This window comes from Oncorhynchus masou, chromosome 9 (assembly GCF_036934945.1).
Source record: "Oncorhynchus masou masou isolate Uvic2021 chromosome 9, UVic_Omas_1.1, whole genome shotgun sequence".
Classification (NCBI taxonomy): Eukaryota; Metazoa; Chordata; class Actinopteri; order Salmoniformes; family Salmonidae; genus Oncorhynchus; species Oncorhynchus masou.
In genome coordinates, this window is record NC_088220.1 from 13,959,041 (window position 1) to 13,980,789 (window position 21,749).

Here is a 21,749-nt window from a genome sequence, read left to right on the forward strand (position 1 = left end):
CTAGTCTAATACAGTATGTCATCCATTAATAACTAGTCTAATACAGTATGTCATCCATTATTAACTAGTCATAATACAGTATGTCATCCATTAATAACTAGTCTAATACAGTATGTCATCCATTAATAACTAGTCTAATACAGTATGTCATCCATTATTAACTAGTCATAATACAGTATGTCATCCATTAAAACTAGTCTAATACAGTATGTCATCCATTATTAACTAGTCATAATACAGTATGTCATCCATTAATAACTAGTCTAATAGAGTATGTCATCCATTAATAACTAGTCTAATACAGTATGTCATCCATTAAAACTAGTCTAATACAGTATGTCATCCATTAATAACTAGTTTAATACAGTAAGTCATCCATTAATAACTAGTCTAATACAGAATGTCCAAGTGGAAAATATTGTGTTCCTGAACTGTCCACATCTAAAATAGTAACAAAATCAAGCCAATTATGATTGTTAATCTAAAATGTTTACATTAAATTATAGTGTAATTTGTCTACTGTACTGTACTGAACTTTACTCTACCCAAGTTTACTGTTCTCGAGTTCCTTACGATTCACTGGGTCTATATTCTTACAATAAATCTTTTTTATTACTTTCAAACCTTGCTAATTTCCATTTTCCTGATAGGTCAAGATTTCATTGGGGGCGGGCGTAGAGAACCTAGATCCAGCTGTGTGTACAGTTTCTAACTCGTTTGACACAGTACCAACTGGAGATCAACTGATCTGCTGGTTTATTCTTGTGTGTTTTTGAAGCAAGCAAGTTTGTTTTAACACACTTGTGCATGTAATCTCCTGTTAGTATTGTTTTAACACACTGGTGCATGTAATCTCCTGTTAGTATTGTTTTAACACACTGGTGCATGTAATCTCCCGTTAGTATTGTTTTAACACACTGGTGCATGTAATCTCCCGTTAGTATTGTTTTAAAAAACTGGTGCATGTAATCTCCCGTTAATATTGTTTTAACACACTGGTGCATGTAATCTCCCGGTAGTATTGTTTTAACACACTATTGTTTTAACACACTGGTGCATGTAATCTCCCGTTAGTATTGTTTTAACACACTGGTGCATGTAATCTCCCGGTAGTATTGTTTTAACACACTGGTGCATGTAATCTCCCGGTAGTATTGTTTTAACACACTGGTGCATGTAATCTCCCGGTAGTATTGTTTTAACACACTGGTGCATGTAATCTCCCGTTAGTATTGTTTTAACACACTGGTGCATGTAATCTCCTGTTTGTATTGTTTTAACACACTGGTGCATGTAATCTCCCGGTAGTATTGTTTTAAGGAATCCCAGTGCTGTGGGTTAAGTCCACCTGTTGGTTGCAAATGATCCATTGGGTTTTAGATTTAAAATGTCCAAATGATCGCGGCCTGCCTACTCTCCACCACCGTGGATAGTTTGTGGACTTATAAGAGGAGCACTATCCAGCAGGTGTGACCGAACAGTATTTGGAATGTTCCATAAAAAAATGGAGGATATTTTCCTAATATCTTTATTCATTTAATATTTCTGTGACAATATGGTGCCTGATATGCTAAAGTGTACTATGTATTGGCCAGTGAAAAACAAACTATTTAAAAATATTGAATAGATGAAATGATCTGTTTGTTATTTTGAGTTTGTCCAGTATGTTAGTGTTCGTTGCCAAATACTTACAACTGAATCATACAAAACAAACACTAAGCTCAAGTCATACATAACTTTAATTCAGTTATAAAAACTACATATTTACAAAAGCTTGATAAACCTCTGTAATATACAGAGTATGTAAACCACAGAAAAGTTACGCATTCATAATTACATACAGACATAATATTAATGTTAAAAAAACACACTGTCATTGCTACAGTAGACCATAGTAAAGATGGCCGACATCTTTGTCTGTGTGATGTCTGACTGATACTATCTTTATGGAGAGTGTCTGTGAGGGTGTGAACAGATCTATCATCATCCTGCTCAGTCTGTGGCTGAACAGCGTCTGTCTGTCTTTCTAACGTTACTGTTTGCACAATCAACATCAACAACATGTCCGTGTCTGCAGGGCTGTCTTTGTGGGTTACCTCTGTGTCTGTCTTTGTGGGTTACCTCTGTGTCTGTGTGACTGCTGTCTGTAGGGCTGTCTTTGTGGGTTACCTCTGTGTCTGTGTGACTGCTGTCTGCAGGGCTGTCTTTGTGGGTTACCTCTGTGTCTGTCTTTGTGAGTTACCTCTGTGTCTGTCTTTGAGAGGAGTCTGTGTCTGTATGACTGCTGTCTGTAGGGCTGTCTTTGTGGGTTACCTCTGTGTCTGTCTTTCTGTAGGGCTGTCTTTGTATGACTGTGTCTGTCTTTGAGGGAGTCTATGTCTGTATCTGTGTCTGTGTGACTGCTGTCTGTAGGGCTGTCTTTGTGGGTTACCTCTGTGTCTGTCTTTGAGAAGAGTCTATGTCTGTATCTGTGTCTGTGTGACTGCTGTCTGTAGGGCTGTCTTTGTGGGTTACCTCTGTGTCTGTGTGACTGCTGTCTGTAGGGCTGTCTTTGTGGGTTACCTCTGTGTCTGTCTTTGAGAGGAGTCTATGTCTGTATCTGTGTCTGTGTGACTGCTGTCTGTAGGGCTGTCTTTGTGGGTTACCTCTGTGTCTGTCTTTGAGAAGAGTCTATGTCTGTATCTGTGTCTGTGTGACTGCTGTCTGCAGGGCTGTCTTTGTGGGTTACCTCTGTGTCTGTCTTTGAGAAGAGTCTATGTCTGTATCTGTGTCTGTGTGACTGCTGTCTGTAAGGCTGTCTTTGTAGGGTGTGTCTGTATCTGTGTCTGTGGCCGTTGAGTCGCATTGTTTGATGCATATTTCTGTTGGCATAGTCTCAGTGTTGTTAGAGTCACAAGGTATTCTGTCTATACTGCCAGTGTCCTCTGTTATTGTAGTGTCTACAAATGCACTGCTTGTTGTTGTATAGTCATTCTGTGTGTGTTCAACGTCTGCTTGACAAGGGCTTGTGTCTGTAGTGTCAGTGTCTTGGTCTATGTGAGTAGCCCATGGGAGGATCTTGTCTGGATTTGAGTTACTAGTGTCTCTGTCTATTTTAAACACATCAGAATCGGCTTCATGGCTATCTGCATTGGTGTGACTGCTATCCTTACAGTTAGCATCTTTGAAATTTGCTTCTGCAACGATAGAGTCACCACATCCAGTCTCAGTCTCTGCTTCTCTCTTTTTGGTAACTGGATGCTGTTTCTCTGCAGTGTCTGGGTGTCCTATCTCTGTCTCTCCCCTCTCCGTGTCTCCAAGTCCTGTGTGTTGTCCCTCTGTGTCTCCCCTCTCCATGTCTCCAAGTCTTGTGTGTTGTCCCTCTGTGTCTCTCCCCTCCATGTCCTGTAGTCCAGCAGGCTCCAAACTCAGGCTCTGTGCACTGTCCATGTCAATAGCCTCTTTGGGGATAGTATCTGTATGCTCACTGCATCCAGTCTCTGGCTCGGTCTCCTCCATGACTGTGTTTCTCATCTCCAGGTCTGTATCACATGTTACTACTCTTCTCTCCTCCGTCTCTTCTCTTCCCTCTGTCTCTGTCTCTCCTCTCCCCTCCATCTCTCCTCTGCCCTCTGTCTCTTTTCTTCCCTCTGTCTCTTTTCTTCCCTCTGTCTCTGTCTCTCCTCTCCCCCCCATCTCTCCTCTGCCCTCCGTCTCTTTTCTTCCCTCTGTCTCTTCTCTTCCCTCTGTCTCTCCTTTGCCCTCCATCTCTCCTCTCCACTCCTCTGTCTCTCCTTCCCTCCCATCCATCTCTTCCAGCCCAGAGAGTTCCCTCCTCAGGCTCTGTGCTCTTTCCCTGTAAGCCTGGCAGAGCAGTGGGTCTGGCATATGGTTGGCATGGATCTCTGCCAGCTTCATGTAGACCACATACAGCGCCTGCGGGTTGCCACGGTCCTCCAGGGCAGCAGCTAGAGCCAGCTGGAAGTAGCCCACCGAGTCATAGGCATCCTGGGGAGAAGGAGGGTGGGGGAGATGGAGGGAGGGGGGAGAGGAGGAGGGCAGAGGTGTTGGGAATAATTGGCCTTTTAGGTAATGTATTCATTAATAGCTTTAAAGGGTTTGTTACTATCTATCAGTGGTGTAAAGTACTTAAGTAAAAAACACTTTAAAGTCCTACTAGTTTTTCTGTACTTTACTATTTATATTTATGACAACTTTTACTTCACTCCATTCCTAAAGAAAATCGGTACTTTTTACTCCATACATTTTCCCTTATTCTAGTCCTCCTGGTTTTGACCCTTGTCTGTTTCAGGACTTTGTACCCGCCTGCCTGACCATTCTGTCTCTGTGCCGTGACCACTAGTCTGTCTGTTTTTGCATTCTCCTTATTCTAGTCCTCCTGGACTCTGATCTGGTTTTGACCTTTTTTGCCTGCCGTGACCACTAGTCTGTCTGCCACTCTGTACCTCCTGGACTCTGATCTGGTTTTGACCTTTTTGCCTGTCCACGACCATTCTCTTGCCCACCCCTTTGGATTAATAAACATTGTAAGACTCCAACCATCTGCCTCCTGTGTCTGCATGTGGTCTCGCCTTGTGCCTTGATATGCTTATCCTTACTGACTCTGATCTGGAGGACTCACTAAACATAAATGCTTAATTTGTAAATGATGTCTGAGTGTTGTAGTGTGCCCCTCCTGACTATCTGTAAATAAAAAAAAACAAGAAATGTGTGTTGTGTTTAGCATTAGAATTTTACTCAAGTAGTATTTTACTGGGTGACTTCACTTTTACTTGACTAATTTTCTGTTAAGGTATCTTTTACTCAAGAATGACAATTGGGTACTTTTTCCACCACTGCTATCTCTCTCTACTCGCTCTCTGTCCCCCTCTCTCTCACATGCTGTAGTGCTATTAAACTGGAAAGCCTATACAGATGAATGAACTACCGATAGTAAAGACTATCAGCAGTACTTCTGCCCTCCAGAGCCAGAGCCTTTACCTTTAGTTTGTGCAGGGTCAGGTCCCCCAGCCTGCAGTAGAGCTTGGTGTAGTATCTAGCCTCCAGGGGGTGCTGCAGTACAGCAGGGCTGAGAGACAGAGACTTGAGGTAGTAGTTCTCTGTCATCTCATACTGCTCCAGACTGTAGTACACTGTAGCCAGACGGTGGTACGCTGCGCGCTCGTTCACACACACACCTGGAGGACAATAACATCGCAGGATGGTTATCTACATGAATGGAATGAACAGATTCAAACCACGATTGGTAGTCCTGGTTATAGGAAGCAGACCAGTAGCTGGAAGCTGAAGGGTTGCTGCTTCAAATCCCGGTCCAGGTAATAAAAGTGCCCCTCCCTCTCTACATCCCTCCCTCCTTCCCCACCTCCCTCCCTCCCTCCCTCCTTCCCTACATTACCTGTTTTGGAACTGATCTGTACAGCCAGAATGGCGTACTGTAGAGCCTCTTCATACTCTTCCTGGGTCATCAGTAGTTCAGTCAGTTTACTCAGCAGTCTGAACTCTGAGTGGACGTCATGGATGCTCCGAGCAAACGGGAGACTGCCGTCCTAAAACAAGAGCAGAGAAACACTGGTGTTATAATGTGTTGCTTTTAACAGGCTCAGGCCATGGTATAAAGCCTGTTATAATGTGTTGCTTTTAACAGGCTCAGGCCATGGTATAAAGCCTGTTATAATGTGTTGCTTTTAACAGGCTCAGGCCATGGTATAAAGCCTGTTATAATGTGTTGCTTTTAACAGGCTCAGGCCATGGTATAAAGCCTGTTATAATGTGTTGCTTTTAACAGGCTCAGGCCATGGTATAAAGCCTGTTATAATGTGTTGCTTTTAACAGGCTCAGGCCATGTTATAAAGCCTGTTATAATGTGTTGCTTTTAACAGGTTCAGGCCATGGTATAAAGCCTGTTATAATGTGTTGCTTTTAACAGGCTCAGGCCATGGTATAAAGCCTGTTATAATGTGTTGCTTTTAACAGGCTCAGGCCATGGTATAAAGCCTGTTATAATGTGTTGCTTTTAACAGGCTCAGGCCATGGTATAAAGCCTGTTATAATGTGTTGCTTTTAACAGGCTCAGGCCATGGTATAAAGCCTGTTATAATGTGTTGCTTTTAACAGGCTCAGGCCATGGTATAAAGCCTGTTATAATGTGTTGCTTTTAACAGGCTCAGGCCATGGTATAACGCCTGTTATAATGTGTTGCTTTTAACAGGCTCAGGCCATGGTATAACGCCTGTTATAAATGTGTGTAAAATGGCACACTAGTCCAATTAAAATCTTATGTGTCACTCATTTTCCAATTGAATTGAAACTATTATACAGTAACTTTGAAATACATGTTACCAATAAGTCCTAACTATCTGTAATCTCATGGAGGAGATGGACCCTCCACAACCTAATGTCCTCCTCTGGTGATCAATAAAGTTCAATTCAATAGCATCCCCTCATCCACACCCTGTAGAAGGGCAGTGACGCCAGTCTGTTCCTGTGGCCTTTGAAGAAGACGTCTCCTGCCTCCTCGTAGATACTCATGGCGAAGCGAGGGTCATTCATCCTCAGGGCTGTCTTCACCGCTGCCTGCAAGTCATTCAGAATCAATCAATACACCACCATGTTAATCCAGTGCTCTGAGGGAACATCTCGTATGGTATTTACATTTTGGAAAATGCCAAAGTACCAGTACTATAACATGAGCAATATACTTCATTAAACTCTTACATTCTTGTTTGGCATTTGGATCATGCAACGCAGGATGTGGTAAACAAGGTTTATAGAGAGACAGATATTGTGACATCATATGATAAAACGTGCTATGAAGATGATATGATCCAGTGTGATTATAGGTCAGGTATGGGGAGAAGATTGTTATCACTGTGGTTGTTGACTGATAAGAGTCCATAATGTTCATGTTCATGCAGACACACATAGAGAGACTAATTTACTTCCCTCTTTCTCTCCTCTTCTATCTTTCACTCTCCTCTTTGCCTTCTCTACTTCTTCTCCTCCGTCCCTCCCCCTCTCTCATGGTGGTACAGGTCAACCAGTTAATCTTTGTGGATGAGGTAATAGATCTTTCTCTTCCCCTGTTCTCTCTTCCCCCTTTCTCTCTTCCCCCTTTCTCTCTTCCCCCTTTCTCTCTTCCCCCTTTCTCTCTTCTCCCTTTCTCTATTCCCCCTTTCTCTATTCCCCCTTTCTCTCTGGACTCACCTGTAGGTACATGTCCGCCAGTTCATCTTCATGGATGAGGTAGTAGATGCGTCCCACCTGAAGCCAGGTCTCTGACTCTTCCTCTCTCTTCCCCAAGTCAATGGAGATACGCAGACTCTGCTTACTGTAATCCAGAGACTTCCTTGATGATCTGTTTGAAATTAATAACTTTATTAATCCTCAGACACTGCTTACAGTAGTCCAGAGACTTCCTTGATGATCTGTTTGAAATGAATAACTTTATTAATCCTCAGACACTGCTTAGTGTAGGCCAGTGACTTCCTTGATGATCTGTTTGAAATGAATAACTTTATTAATCCTCAGACACTGCTTAGTGTAGGCCAGTGACTTCCTTGATGATCTGTTTGAAATGAATAACTTTATTAATCCTCAGACACTGCTTAGTGTAGGCCAGTGACTTCCTCGAAGACCTGAGAATAGCAAAACAGTAATTCACTCCAAATAAGTTATTTTGCAGTGTTGATAGGGAGAGAGGGAGATAGAGACACAGCGTGAAAGACAAAGAGATCAGAATTGAGACAGATATATAAACCTACTTCTCAGTATTGAGGGAGAGGTAGAGACAGACAGATATATAAACCTACTTCTCAGTATTGAGGGAGAGGTAGAGACAGACAGATATATAAACCTACTTCTCAGTATTGAGGGAGAGGTAGAGACAGACAGATATATAAACCTACTTCTCAGTATTGAGGGAGAGGTAGAGACAGACAGATATGTTTCCGGTTCCGGGTTGGAGCGAGCGGTCGCATCTACACTTCGGTCCGCAGGTAGTATAACTTTTCATTACATTTCATTATAGTACAACGGTTTGATTTGTCTAATCTTAGCAATTTCTTCTTAGCTAGCTACATAGCCGTCTTTGTATCAAAGATAATTGCGTAATTATCGTATTTCGTCGTCCTAACGTAGTCTACACTGCTATCTGCCCAGCAGCTAGCTAACGTCCACCGAATACCAGCACTGTAGAAACTATTACACTCAACTGAACGACTTGATTAGTGTAGTGTTAGCTAGCTACATAGCTGTCTTTGCTGTCTTCGTATCCAAGATAATTGTGTAGTTTAGAGTGTGTAGACTTAGAGTGATTATCTTAATTTACCGAGGTTAGCTAGCCAGCTATTTGTCGTCCTTAACGTAGGAGATACTGCTAGCTAGCTAGCCAACAGCTAGCCAACGTCTACCGAATAGAACTTCAACAACCCGGTCAACATTCCGCTTCGCTCCACAGGTAGTATCACATTTTCATTTCACTTCATTACAGTACAACGGTTTGATTTGTTTGATCGTAGCTAGCTAGCTACATAGCCGTCTTTGTATCTAAGACAATTGTGTAGTCTAGAACGATTTTATAGGTTAGCTAGCCAGCTATTGTCGTTCTTTTAACGTAACGTAACGTAATCAACACTGCTAGCTAGCCAGCTAGCCCCCGAATAGCAGCACTGTAGAAACTATACACTCGACGGAACGACTTGATTAGTGTAGTGTCAACAACGCAGCCACTGCCAGCTAGCCTACAAAGTCAACAACGCAGCCACTGCCAGTTAGCCTACTCCAGCAGTACTGTATCATTTCAATCATTTTAGTCAATAAGATTCTTGCTACGTAAGCTTAACTTTCTGAACATTCGAGACGTGTAGTCCACTTGTCATTCCAATCTCCTTTGCATTAGCGTAGCCTCTTCTGTAGCCTGTCAACTATGTGTCTATCTATCCCTGTTCTCTCCTCTCTGCACAGACAACACAAACGCTCCACACCGCGTGGCCACGGCCACCCTAATCTGGTGGTCCCAGCACGCACGACCCACGTGGAGTTCCAGGTCTCTGGAACTGCCGATCTGCGGCCAACAAGGCAGAGTTCATCTCAGCCTATGCCTCCCTCCAGTCCCTCGACTTCTTGGCACTGACGGAAACATGGATCACCACAGATAACACTGCTACTCCTACTGCTCTCTCTTCGTCCGCCCACGTGTTCTCGCACACCCCGAGAGCTTCTGGTCAGCGGGGTGGTGGCACCGGGATCCTCATCTCTCCCAAGTGGTCATTCTCTCTTTCTCCCCTTACCCATCTGTCTATCGCCTCCTTTGAATTCCATGCTGTCACAGTTACCAGCCCTTTCAAGCTTAACATCCTTATCATTTATCGCCCTCCAGGTTCCCTCGGAGAGTTCATCAATGAACTTGATGCCTTGATAAGCTCCTTTCCTGAGGACGGCTCACCTCTCACAGTCCTGGGCGACTTAAACCTCCCCACGTCTACCTTTGACTCATTCCTCTCTGCCTCCTTCTTTCCACTCCTCTCCTCTTTTGACCTCACTCTCTCACCTTCCCCCCCTACTCACAAGGCAGGCAATACGCTCGACCTCATCTTTACTAGATGCTGTTCTTCCACTAACCTCATTGCAACTCCCCTCCAAGTCTCCGACCACTACCTTGTATCCTTTTCCCTCTCGCTCTCATTCAACACTTCCCACACTGCCCCTACTCGGATGGTATTGCGCCGTCCCAACCTTCGCTCTCTCTCCCCCGCTACTCTCTCCTCTTCCATCCTATCATCTCTTCCCTCTGCTCAAACCTTCTCCAACCTATCTCCTGATTCTGCCTCCTCAACCCTCCTCTCTTCCCTTTCTGCATCCTTTGACTCTCTATGTCCCCTATCCTCCAGGCCGGCTCGGTCCTCCCCTCCCGCTCCGTGGCTCGACGACTCATTGCGAGCTCACAGAACAGGGCTCCGGGCAGCCGAGCGGAAATGGAGGAAAACTCGCCTCCCTGCGGACCTGGCATCCTTTCACTCCCTCCTCTCTACATTTTCCTCCTCTGTCTCTGCTGCTAAAGCCACTTTCTACCACTCTAAATTCCAAGCATCTGCCTCTAACCCTAGGAAGCTCTTTGCCACCTTCTCCTCCCTCCTGAATCCTCATCCCCCTCCCCCCCCCTCCTCCCTCTCTGCAGATGACTTCGTCAACCATTTTGAAAAGAAGGTCGACGACGTCCGATCCTCGTTTGCTAAGTCAAACGACACCGCTGGTTCTGCTCACACTGCCCTACCCTGTGCTCTGACCTCTTTCTCCCCTCTCTCTCCAGATGAAATCTCGCTTCTTGTGACGGCCGGCCGCCCAACAACCTGCCCGCTTGACCCTATCCCCTCCTCTCTTCTCCAGACCATTTCCGGAGACCTTCTCCCTTACCTCACCTCGCTCATCAACTCTTCCCTGACCGCTGGCTACGTCCCTGCCGTCTTAAAGAGAGCGAGAGTTGCACCCCTTCTGAAAAAACCTACACTCGATCCCTCCGATGTCAACAACTACAGACCAGTATCCCTTCTTTCTTTTCTCTCCAAAACTCTTGAACGTGCCGTCCTTGGCCAGCTCTCCCGCTATCTCTCTCAGAATGACCTTCTTGATCCAAATCAGTCAGGTTTCAAGACTAGTCATTCAACTGAGACTGCTCTTCTCTGTATCACAGAGCGCTCCGCACTGCTAAAGCTAACTCTCTCTCCTCTGCTCTCATCCTTCTAGACCTATCAGCTGCCTTCGATACTGTGAACCATCAGATCCTCCTCTCCACCCTCTCCGAGTTGGGCATCTCCGCGCGGCCCACGCTTGGATTGCGTCCTACCTGACAGGTCGCTCCTACCAGGTGGCGTGGCGAGAATCTGTCTCCTCACCACGCGCTCTCACCACTGGTGTCCCCCAGGGCTCTGTTCTAGGCCCTCTCCTATTCTCGCTATACACCAAGTCACTTGGCTCTGTCATAACCTCACATGGTCTCTCCTTTCATTGCTATGCAGACGACACACAATTAATCTTCTCCTTTCCCCTTCTGATGACCAGGTGGCGAATCGCATCTCTGCATGTCTGGCAGACATATCAGTGTGGATGACGGATCACCACCTCAAGCTGAACCTCGGCAAGACGGAGCTGCTCTTCCTCCCGGGGAAGGACTGCCCGTTCCATGATCTCGCCATCACGGTTGACAACTCCATTGTGTCCTCCTCCCAGAGCGCTAAGAACCTTGGCGTGATCCTGGACAACACCCTGTCGTTCTCAACTAACATCAAGGCGGTGGCCCGTTCCTGTAGGTTCATGCTCTACAACATCCGCAGAGTACGACCCTGCCTCACACAGGAAGCGGCGCAGGTCCTAATCCAGGCACTTGTCATCTCCCGTCTGGATTACTGCAACTCGCTGTTGGCTGGGCTCCCTGCCTGTGCCATTAAACCCCTACAACTCATCCAGAATGCCGCAGCCCGTCTAAGTTCAACCTTCCCAAGTTCTCTCACGTCACCCCGCTCCTCCACTCTCTCCACTGGCTTCCAGTTGAAGCTCGCATCCGCTACAAGACCATGGTGCTTGCCTACGGAGCTGTAAGGGGAACGGCACCGCAGTACCTCCAGGCTCTGATCAGGCCCTACACCCAAACAAGGGCACTGCGTTCATCCACCTCTGGCCTGCTCGCCTCCCTACCACTGAGGAAGTACAGTTCCCGCTCAGCCCAGTCAAAACTGTTCGCTGCTCTGGCCCCCCAATGGTGGAACAAACTCCCTCACGACGCCAGGACAGCGGAGTCAATCACCACCTTCCGGAGACACCTGAAACCCCACCTCTTTAAGGAATACCTAGGATAGGATAAAGTAATCCTTCTCACCCCCCCCCTTAAATGATTTAGATGCACTATTGTAAAGTGGCTGTTCCACTGGATGTCATAAGGTGAATTCACCAATTTGTAGTCGCTCTGGATAAGAGCGTCTGCCAAATGACTTAAATGTAATGTAAATGTATATAAACCTACTTCTCAGTATTGAGGGAGAGGTAGAGACAGACAGATATATAAACCTACTTCTCAGTATTGAGGGAGAGGTAGAGACAGACAGACATATAAACCTACTTCTCAGTATTGAGGGAGAGGTAGAGACAGACAGATATATAAACCTACTTCTCAGTATTGAGGGAGAGGTAGAGACAGACAGACAGATATATAAACCTACTTCTCAGTACTGAGGGAGAGGTAGAGACAGACAGACAGATATATAAACCTACTTCTCAGTATTGAGGGAGAGGTAGAGACAGACAGACAGATATATAAACCTACTTCTCAGTACTGAGGGAGAGGTAGAGACAGACAGACAGATATATAAACCTACTTCTCAGTATTGAGGGAGAGGTAGAGACAGACAGATATATAAACCTATTTCTCAGTACTGAGGGAGAGGTAGAGACAGACAGATATATAAACCTACTTCTCAGTATTGAGGGAGAGGTAGAGACAGACAGACAGATATATAAACCTACTTCTCAGTATTGAGGGAGAGGTAGAGACAGACAGATATATAAACCTACTTCTCAGTATTGAGGGAGAGGTAGAGACAGACAGATATATAAACCTACTTCTCAGTATTGAGGGAGAGGTAGAGACAGACAGATATATAAACCTACTTCTCAGTATTGAGGGAGAGGTAGAGACAGACAGACAGATATATAAACCTACTTCTCAGTATTGAGGGAGAGGTAGAGACAGACAGACAGATATATAAACCTACTTCTCAGTATTGAGGGAGAGGTAGAGACAGACAGACAGATATATAAACCTACTTCTCAGTATTGAGGGAGAGGTAGAGACAGACAGACAGATATATTAACCTACTTCTCAGTACTGAGGGAGAGGTAGAGACAGACAGACAGATATATTAACCTACTTCTCAGTATTGAGGGAGAGGTAGAGACAGACAGATATATAAACCTACTTCTCAGTATTGAGGGAGAGGTAGAGACAGACAGACAGATATATTAACCTACTTCTCAGTATTGAGGGAGAGGTAGAGACAGACAGATATATAAACCTACTTCTCAGTATTGAGGGAGAGGTAGAGACAGACAGATATATAAACCTACTTCTCAGTATTGAGGGAGAGGTAGAGACAGACAGACATATAAGCCACCACCATCTGACCTAGAGAGAGAGAGGACAGAGGACTTGTGGCTACTTTTGATTAACATGCAATCCTACTTCTCAGTATTGATGGAGAGGTAGAGGCTACTGAGGATCTCTAGATATTCTCCCTCTAGTCTCTTGTCCTTCAGGTCCCTGGACACAGACACACAGTGCTCATAGTAGAGGATACTCTGTCCATACAGCAGCACGTCCTGGCATAGTGACGACTCAGGACTTTAGCCACCACCATCTGACCTAGAGAGAGAGGACACAGAGGACTGATAGTGGCTACTTTTCCTGATTAACATGCAATAATCGTCATTGGTTGTTGTCTTTCATAGTTTGGTTGAACTAGCGTTAATGTTAGGTTTTGGATTAGGGTTAGTTTTGACAGTATTATTAAATGTGTCAGTTCCTGGCCTGGAGGGTTAGGGTTAAGGTAACGCACTATAGAGGTTCATGGCCTGGAGGGTTAGGGTTAAGGTAACTCACTATGGAGGTTCCTGGCCTGGAGGGTTAGGGTTAAGGTAACTCACTATGGAGGTTCCTGGCCTGTAGGGTTAGGGTTAAGGTAACTCACTATGGAGGTTCCTGGCCTGGAGGGTTAGGGTTAAGGTAACTCACTATGGAGGTTCCTGGCCTGGAGGGTTAGGGTTAAGGTAACTCACTATGGAGGTTCCTGGCCTGGAGGGTTAGGGTTAAGGTAACTCACTATAGAGGTTCCTGGCCTGGAGGGTTAGGGTTAAGGTAACTCACTATGGAGGTTCCTGGTCTGGAGGGTTAGGGTTAAGGTAACTCACTATGGAGGTTCCTGGCCTGGAGGGTTAGGGTTAAGGTAACTCACTATAGAGGTTCCTGGCCTGTAGGGTTAGGGTTAAGGTAACTCACTATGGAGGTTCCTGGTCTGGAGGGTTAGGGTTAAGGTAACTCACTATGGAGGTTCCTGGCCTGGAGGGTTAGGGTTAAGGTAACTCACTATGGAGGTTCCTGGCCTGGAGGGTTAGGGTTAAGGTAACTCACTATGGAGGTTCCTGGCCTGGAGGGTTAGGGTTAAGGTAACTCACTATAGAGGTTCCTGGCCTGGAGGGTTAGGGTTAAGGTAACTCACTATGGAGGTTCCTGGCCTGGAGGGTTAGGGTTAAGGTAACTCACTATGGAGGTTCCTGGCCTGGAGGGTTAGGGTTAAGGTAACTCACTATAGAGGTTCCTGGCCTGGAGGGTTAGGGTTAAGGTAACTCACTATGGAGGTTCCTGGCCTGTAGGGTTAGGGTTAAGGTAACTCACTATGGAGGTTCCTGGCCTGGAGGGTTAGGGTTAAGGTAACTCACTATAGAGGTTCCTGGCCTGGAGGGTTAGGGTTAAGGTAACTCACTATGGAGGTTCCTGGCCTGGAGGGTTAGGGTTAAGGTAACTCACTATGGAGGTTCCTGGCCTGGAGGGTTAGGGTTAAGGTAACTCACTATGGAGGTTACTGGCCTGGAGGGTTAGGGTTAAGGTAACTCACTATGGAGGTTCCTGGCCTGGAGGGTTAGGGTTAAGGTAACTCACTATGGAGGTTCCTGGCCTGGAGGGTTAGGGTTAAGGTAACTCACTATGGAGGTTCCTGGCCTGGAGGGTTAGGGTTAAGGTAACTCACTATGGAGGTTCCTGGCCTGGAGGGTTAGGGTTAAGGTAACTCACTATGGAGGTTCCTGGCCTGGAGGGTTAGGGTTAAGGTAACTCACTATGGAGGTTCCTGGTCTGGAGGGTTAGGGTTAAGGTAACTCACTATGGAGGTTCCTGGCCTGGAGGGTTAGGGTTAAGGTAACTCACTGGAGGTTCCTGGCCTGGAGGTTCCTGGCCTGGAGGGTTAGGGTTAAGGTAACTCACTATGGAGGTTCCTGGCCTGGAGGGTTAGGGTTAAGGTAACTCACTATAGAGGTTCCTGGCCTGGAGGGTTAGGGTTAAGGTAACTCACTATGGAGGTTCCTGGCCTGGAGGGGTGGGGTTAAGGTAATTCACTATGGAGGTTCCTGGCCTGGAGGGTTAGGGTTAAGGTAACTCACTATGGAGGTTCCTGGCCTGGAGGGTTAGGGTTAAGGTAATTCACTATGGAGGTTCCTGGCCTGTAGGGTTAGGTTTAAGGTAACTCACTATGGAGGTTCCTGGCCTGGAGGGTTAGGGTTAAGGTAACTCACTATGGAGGTTCCTGGCCTGGAGGGTTAGGGTTAAGGTAACTCACTATGGAGGTTACTGGCCTGGAGGGTTAGGGTTAAGGTAACTCACTATGGAGGTTCCTGGCCTGGAGGGTTAGGGTTAAGGTAACTCACTATAGAGGTTCCTGGCCTGTAGGGTTAGGGTTAAGGTAACTCACTATGGAGGTTCCTGGCCTGGAGGGTTAGGGTTAAGGTAATTCACTATGGAGGTTCCTGGCCTGTAGGGTTAGGTTTAAGGTAACTCACTATGGAGGTTCCTGGCCTGGAGGGTTAGGTAACTCACTATGTTAAGGGTAACTCACTATGGAGGTTCCTGGCCTGGAGGGTTAGGGTTAAGGTAATTCACTATGGAGGTTCCTGGCCTGTAGGGTTAGGTTTAAGGTAACTCACTATGGAGGTTCCTGGCCTGGAGGGATATGAGGAGGCCCATCTCAAAACACAGCCTGACGTCCTGGCTCCTCCCCCTGTCCTTGTAGCTCCGCCCCAGCCATAGGTATGTCTGGACGTGCTCCTCGTCAACGGGACTCTCCCAGATCTCCAGGAACAACCACAGAGACCTGAGGGACATACAGTAGGAAACAGTTCCACTCATTCAACGGTTTACAACCGTGTAGAGATACAGAACAGTCTCACTCAGCAGGTTACAACCATGTAGATATACAAACCAGTCTCAACCAGCAGGTTACAACCATGTAGATATACAGACCAGTCTCACTCAGCAGGTTACAACCATGTAGAGATACAGACCAGTCTCACTCAGCAGGTTACAACCATGTAGATATACAGACCAGTCTCAACCAGCAGGTTACAACCATGTAGATACAGACCAGTCTCAACCAGCAGGTTACAACCATGTAGATACAGACCAGTCTCACTCAGCAGGTTACAACCATGTAGATATACAGACCAGTCTCAACCAGCAGGTTACAACCATGTAGATACAGACCAGTCTCACTCAGCAGGTTACAACCATGTAGATATACAGACCAGTCTCAGACCAGTCTCAACCAGCAGGTTACAACCAGATACAGACAGACACTAACATTCTAACATGAACAGACAGACACTAACATTCTAACATGAACTGTAAAGGATTAATAATATTTAAAACGTAACACTCACGGATGTAAGCATCCACCTACTGTTCACACACACACAACACATGTACACACACACACAGTCACACACACAACTGCCCCACTGCCCCATCCGAGATACAGACCAGTCCCACCTTGCTGACCTGAATAGGAATCGTCTCTGCCAGTGTGGGTGCCCCACACAGGTTACAACCATGTGCCAGGCAGCCCAGGTTGGCGAGGATACAGACCAGGGCCTGGTTCCTCTGGTTGCCACTCTCCCTGGAGATGGTGAGGGCGTGGTGGAGGTTACAACCGGCCTGTGCGATGCAGACCCTGTCGCCAGCAGACACAGAGCCAGCAGGTTGTGGACCAGTCTCAACCAGCAGGTTACTGGGTCGGGCTATCTGTACCCTGAAAGAAAGGAGAGGAGATAGAGGTACAACCATGGATGATTCATTGATAACAAGATCTTTACAAGTCCTGTTAAAGACTACTGATAACATGAGCAGGTGGCAAGACAGCAGCTTACCTTGTTCCTCAACATCTAACAGTTCTTTCAGAGCTAAACAAGTGTGCAGTGAATAGGGACTAGGGGTCAATGTTGACTATGGTAATAATACTCACAATAGTTTAGAGATATCTGTAATGTAGTTAGTTACCTTTAATAGTTACCTGCAGGCGACCGTAGTTACCTGTAGAGACCGTGGAGTTACCTGTAGAGACCGTAGTTACCTGTAGACACAGATCCTGTAGGACCGTACCTGTAGAGACCGTAGTTACCTGTAGAGACCGTAGTTACCTGTAGAGACCGTAGTTACCTGTAGAGACTACTGTAACATACCTGTAGAGACAGTAGTTACCTGTAGAGACTGTACCTTGTTCCTTACATCTGACCAGTTACTTTCAGAGACTGTAGTTACCTGTAGAGACTGTAGTTACCTGTTTAGAGACTGTAGTTACCTGTAGAGACCGTTAATAGTTACCTGTAGAGACCGTAGTTACCTGTAGAGACCGTAGTTACCTGTAGAGACTGTAGTTACCTGTAAAGATCGCAGTTACCTGTAAAGATCGCAGTTACCTGTAAAGATCGCAGTTACCTGTAGAGACCGTAGTTACCTGTAGAGACCGTAGTTACCTGTAGAGACTGTAGTTACCTGTAGAGACTGTAGTTACCTGTAGAGACTGTAGTTACCTGTAGAGACTGTAGTTACCTGTAGAGACTGTAGTTACCTGTAGAGACCGTAGTTACCTGTAGAGACCATAGTTACCTGTAGAGACCGTAGTTACCTGTAGAGACCGTAGTTACCTGTAGAGACCGTAGTTACCTGTAGAGACTGTAGTTACCTGTAGAGACCGTAGTTACCTGTAGAGACAGTAGTTACCTGTAGAGACTGTAGTTACCTGTAGAGACCGTAGTTACCTGTAGAGACCGTAGTTACCTGTAGAGACCGTAGTTACCTGTAAAGATCGTAGTTACCTGTAAAGATCGCAGTTACCTGTAGAGACTGTATTTACCTGTAGAGACCGTAGTTACCTGTAGAGACCGTAGTTACCTGTAGAGACTGTAGTTACCTGTAGAGACCGTGGTTACCTGTAGAGACCGTAGTTACCTGTAGAGACCGTAGTTACCTGTAGAGACTGTAGTTACCTGTAGAGACCGTAGTTACCTGTAAAGATCGTAGTTACCTGTAAAGATCGCAATTACCTGTAGAGACCGTAGTTACCTGTAGAGACCGTAGTTACCTGTAAAGATCGCAGTTACCTGTAGAGACCGTAGTTACCTGTAGAGACCGTAGTTACCTGTAGAGACCGTAGTTACCTGTAGAGACCGTAGTTACCTGTAGAGACCGTAGTTACCTGTAAAGATCGCAGTTACCTGTAAAGATTGCAGTTACCTGTAAAGATCGCAGTTACCTGTAGAGACTGTAGTTACCTGTAGAGACCGTAGTTACCTGTAGAGACCGTAGTTACCTGTAGAGACCGTAGTTACCTGTAAAGATCGCAGTTACCTGTAAAGATTGCAGTTACCTGTAAAGATCGCAGTTACCTGTAGACACTGCAGTTACCTGTAGAGACTGTAATTACCTGTAGAGACTGTAGTTACCTGTAGAGAGTGCATTTACCTGTAGAGACTTCTAATGGTTTTCTGTAGGTGAAAGAGAGTCGGACCAAAATGCGGCGTGTCTGTTGCGATCCATGTTTAATAAAACTGTGGGCGATTCCCTGATCCACCTCTATGCAGACGACGCCATTCTATAGACTTCCGGCCCGTCCTTGGACACTGTGCTATCTAACCTCCAAACGAGCTTCAATGCCATGCAACACTCCTTCCGTGGCCTCCAACTGCTCTTAAACGCTAGTAAAAACAAATGCATGCTTTTCAACCGTTCGCTGCCGGCACCCGCACGCCTGACTAGCATCACCACCCTGGATGGTTCCGACCTTAAATATGTGGACATCTATAAGTACCTAGGTGTCTGGCTAGACTGTAAACTCTCCTTCCAGACTCATATCAAACATCTCCAATTGAAAATCAAATCTAGAGTCGGCTTTCTATTCTGCAACAAAGCCTCATTCTACCGATCCTCGACTTCGGCGATGTCATCTACAAAATTGCTTCCAACACTCTACTCAGCAAACTGGATGCAGTTTATCACAGTGCCATCCGTTTTGTCACTAAAGCACCTTATACCACCCACCACTGCGACCTGTATGCTCTAGTCGGCTGGCCCTCGCTACATATTCGTCGCCAGACCCACTGGCTCCAGGTCATCTACAAGTCCATGCTATGTAAAGCTCCGCCTTATCTCAGTTCACTGGTCACGATGGCAACACCCACCTGTAGCACGCGCTCCAGCAGGTGTATCTCACTGATCATCCCTAAAGCCAACACCTCATTTGGCCGCCTTTCGTTCCAGTTCTCTGCTGCCTGTGACTGGAACGAATTGCAAAAATCGCTGAAGTTGGAGACTTTTATCTCCCTCACCAACTTCAAACATCTGCTATCTGAGCAGCTAACCGATCGCTGCAGCTGTACATAGTCTATCAGTAAATAGCCCACCCATTTTTACCTACCTCATCCCCATACTGTTTTTATTTATTTACTTTTCTGCTCTTTTGCACACCAGTATCTCTACCTGTACATGACCATCTGATCATTGATCACTCCAGTGTTAATCTGCAAAACTGTAATTATTCGCCTACCTCCTCATGCCTTTTGCACACAATGTATATAGACTCCCTTTTCTTTCTACTGTGTTATTGACTTGTTTATTGTTTACTCCATGTGTAACTCTGTGTTGTCTGTTTACACTGCTATGCTTTATCTTGGCCAGGTCGCAGTTGTAAATGAGAACTTGTTCTCAACTAGCCTACCTGGTTAAATAAAGGTGAAATATTTTTTTGTAGTTAAGTTAGCTGTAGATACTTGTAGAGAATTTGGTTAATTGTAAGTTACATGTAGAGACTGTAGTTACATGTAGAGACTGTAAATTAATTAACATTTGGTTACCTGAGACTGTAGAGACTGTAGTTACCTGTAGAGACTGCAGTTAGCTGTAGAGACTGTATTGACCTGTAGAGACTGTAGTTACCTGTAGATACTGTACTTACCTGTAGAGACTGTATTTACCTGTAGAGAATTTGGTTACCTGCAGAGACTGTGGTTACCTGTAGAGACTGTAGTTACATGTAGAGACTGTAGTTACATGTAGAGACTGTAGTTACCTGTAGAGACTGTTGAGACTGCAGTTACCTGTAGAGACTGTAGTTACCTGTATTGACTGTATTTACCTGTAGAGACTGTAGTTACCTGTATTGACTGTATTTACCTGTAGAGACTACAGTTACCTGTAGAGACTGTAGTTACCTGTAGAGACTGTATTTACCTGTAGAGACTTTGGTTACCTGCAGAGACTGTAGTTACCTGTAGAGATTGTAGTTACATGTAGAGACTGTAGTTACATGTAGAGACTGTAGTTACCTGTAGAGTAGTTACTGTAGACTGTAGTTACCTGTAGAGACACTGTAGTTACCTGTAGACAGACTGACTGTAGTTACCTGTGGAGACTGTAGTTACCTGAGACTAGACACTGTAGTTACCTGTAGAGACTGTAGTTACCTGTAGAGACTGTAGTTACCTGTAGAGACTGACTGTAGTTAGTTACTGTGTATGTAGAGACTGTAGTTAGTTACCTGTAGAGACTGATGTAGAGAGAGACTGACTAGTTGTAGAGACTGACTGTAGTTACCTGTAGAGACTGACTGTAGAGACTGCTGTAGTTACCTGTAGAGACTGACTAGTTACCCGTACTGTAGTTATCTGACTGTAGTTAGACTGTTACCTGTAGAGACTATGTAGAGACTGTAGTTACCTGTAGAGACTGACTGTAGTTACCCAGTCACCTGTAGAGACTGAGAGTTACCTGTAGAGACTGACTGTAGTTACCCGTAGACACTGTAGTCACCTGAGAGACTGACAGTAGTTACCTGTAGAGACTGTAGTTACCCATAGAGACTGACTGTAGTTACCTGTAGAGACTGACTGTAGTTACCTGTAGAGACTGACTGTAGTTACCTGTAGAGACTGACTGTAGTTACCTGTAGAGACTGACTGTAGTTACCCGTAGAGACTGACTGTAGTTAGCTGTAGAGACTGACTGTAGTTACCTGTAGAGACTGACTGTAGTTACCTTTAGAGACTGACTGTAGTTACCTGTAGAGACTGACTGTAGTTACCCGTAGAGACTGACTGTAGTTACCCTGACTGTAGTTACCCGTAGAGACTGACTGTAGTTACCTGTAGAGACTGACTGTAGTTACCCGACTGACTGTAGTTACCTGTAGAGACTGACTGTAGTTACCTGTAGAGACTGACTGTAGTTACCTGTAGAGACTGACTGTAGTTACCCGTAGAGACTGACTGTAGTTACCTGTAGAGACTGACTGTAGTTACCCGTAGAGACTGACTGTAGTTACCCGTAGAGACTGACTGTAGTTACCCGTAGAGACTGACTGTAGTTACCTGTAGAGACCTGTAGAGACTGACTGTAGTTACCCGTAGAGACTGACTGTAGTTACCTGTAGAGACTGACTGTAGTTACCTGTAGAGACTGACTGTAGTTACCTGCAGAGACTGACTGTAGTTACCCGTAGAGACTGACTGTAGTTACCCGTAGAGACTGACTGTAGTTACCTGTAGAGACTGACTGTAGTTACCCGTAGAGACTAACTGTAGTTACCCGTAGAGACAGACTGTAGTTACCCGTAGAGACTGACTGTAGTTACCTGTAGAGACTGCAGTAGTGGCTGCAAGGTGTGCTG

At 45.6% G+C, this 21,749-nt stretch overlaps 1 long non-coding RNA gene and 1 pseudogene across 1 annotated transcript; both read right to left on the minus strand.

Moving 5' to 3' along the window:
- Positions 1 to 1,721: 1,721 nt before the first annotated feature.
- LOC135545162 (uncharacterized) lies at positions 1,722 to 2,323 on the minus strand. Its single transcript, XR_010456412.1, has 2 exons — positions 2,243 to 2,323; positions 1,722 to 2,169 (listed from the first exon to the last, which is right to left on the minus strand). It is a non-coding gene; the product is annotated as an uncharacterized LOC135545162 (long non-coding RNA).
- A 57-nt stretch (positions 2,324 to 2,380) lies between these two features.
- LOC135545548 (SH3 domain and tetratricopeptide repeat-containing protein 2-like) overlaps positions 2,381 to 21,749 on the minus strand; it is a 45,363-nt pseudogene continuing 25,994 nt past the window's right edge.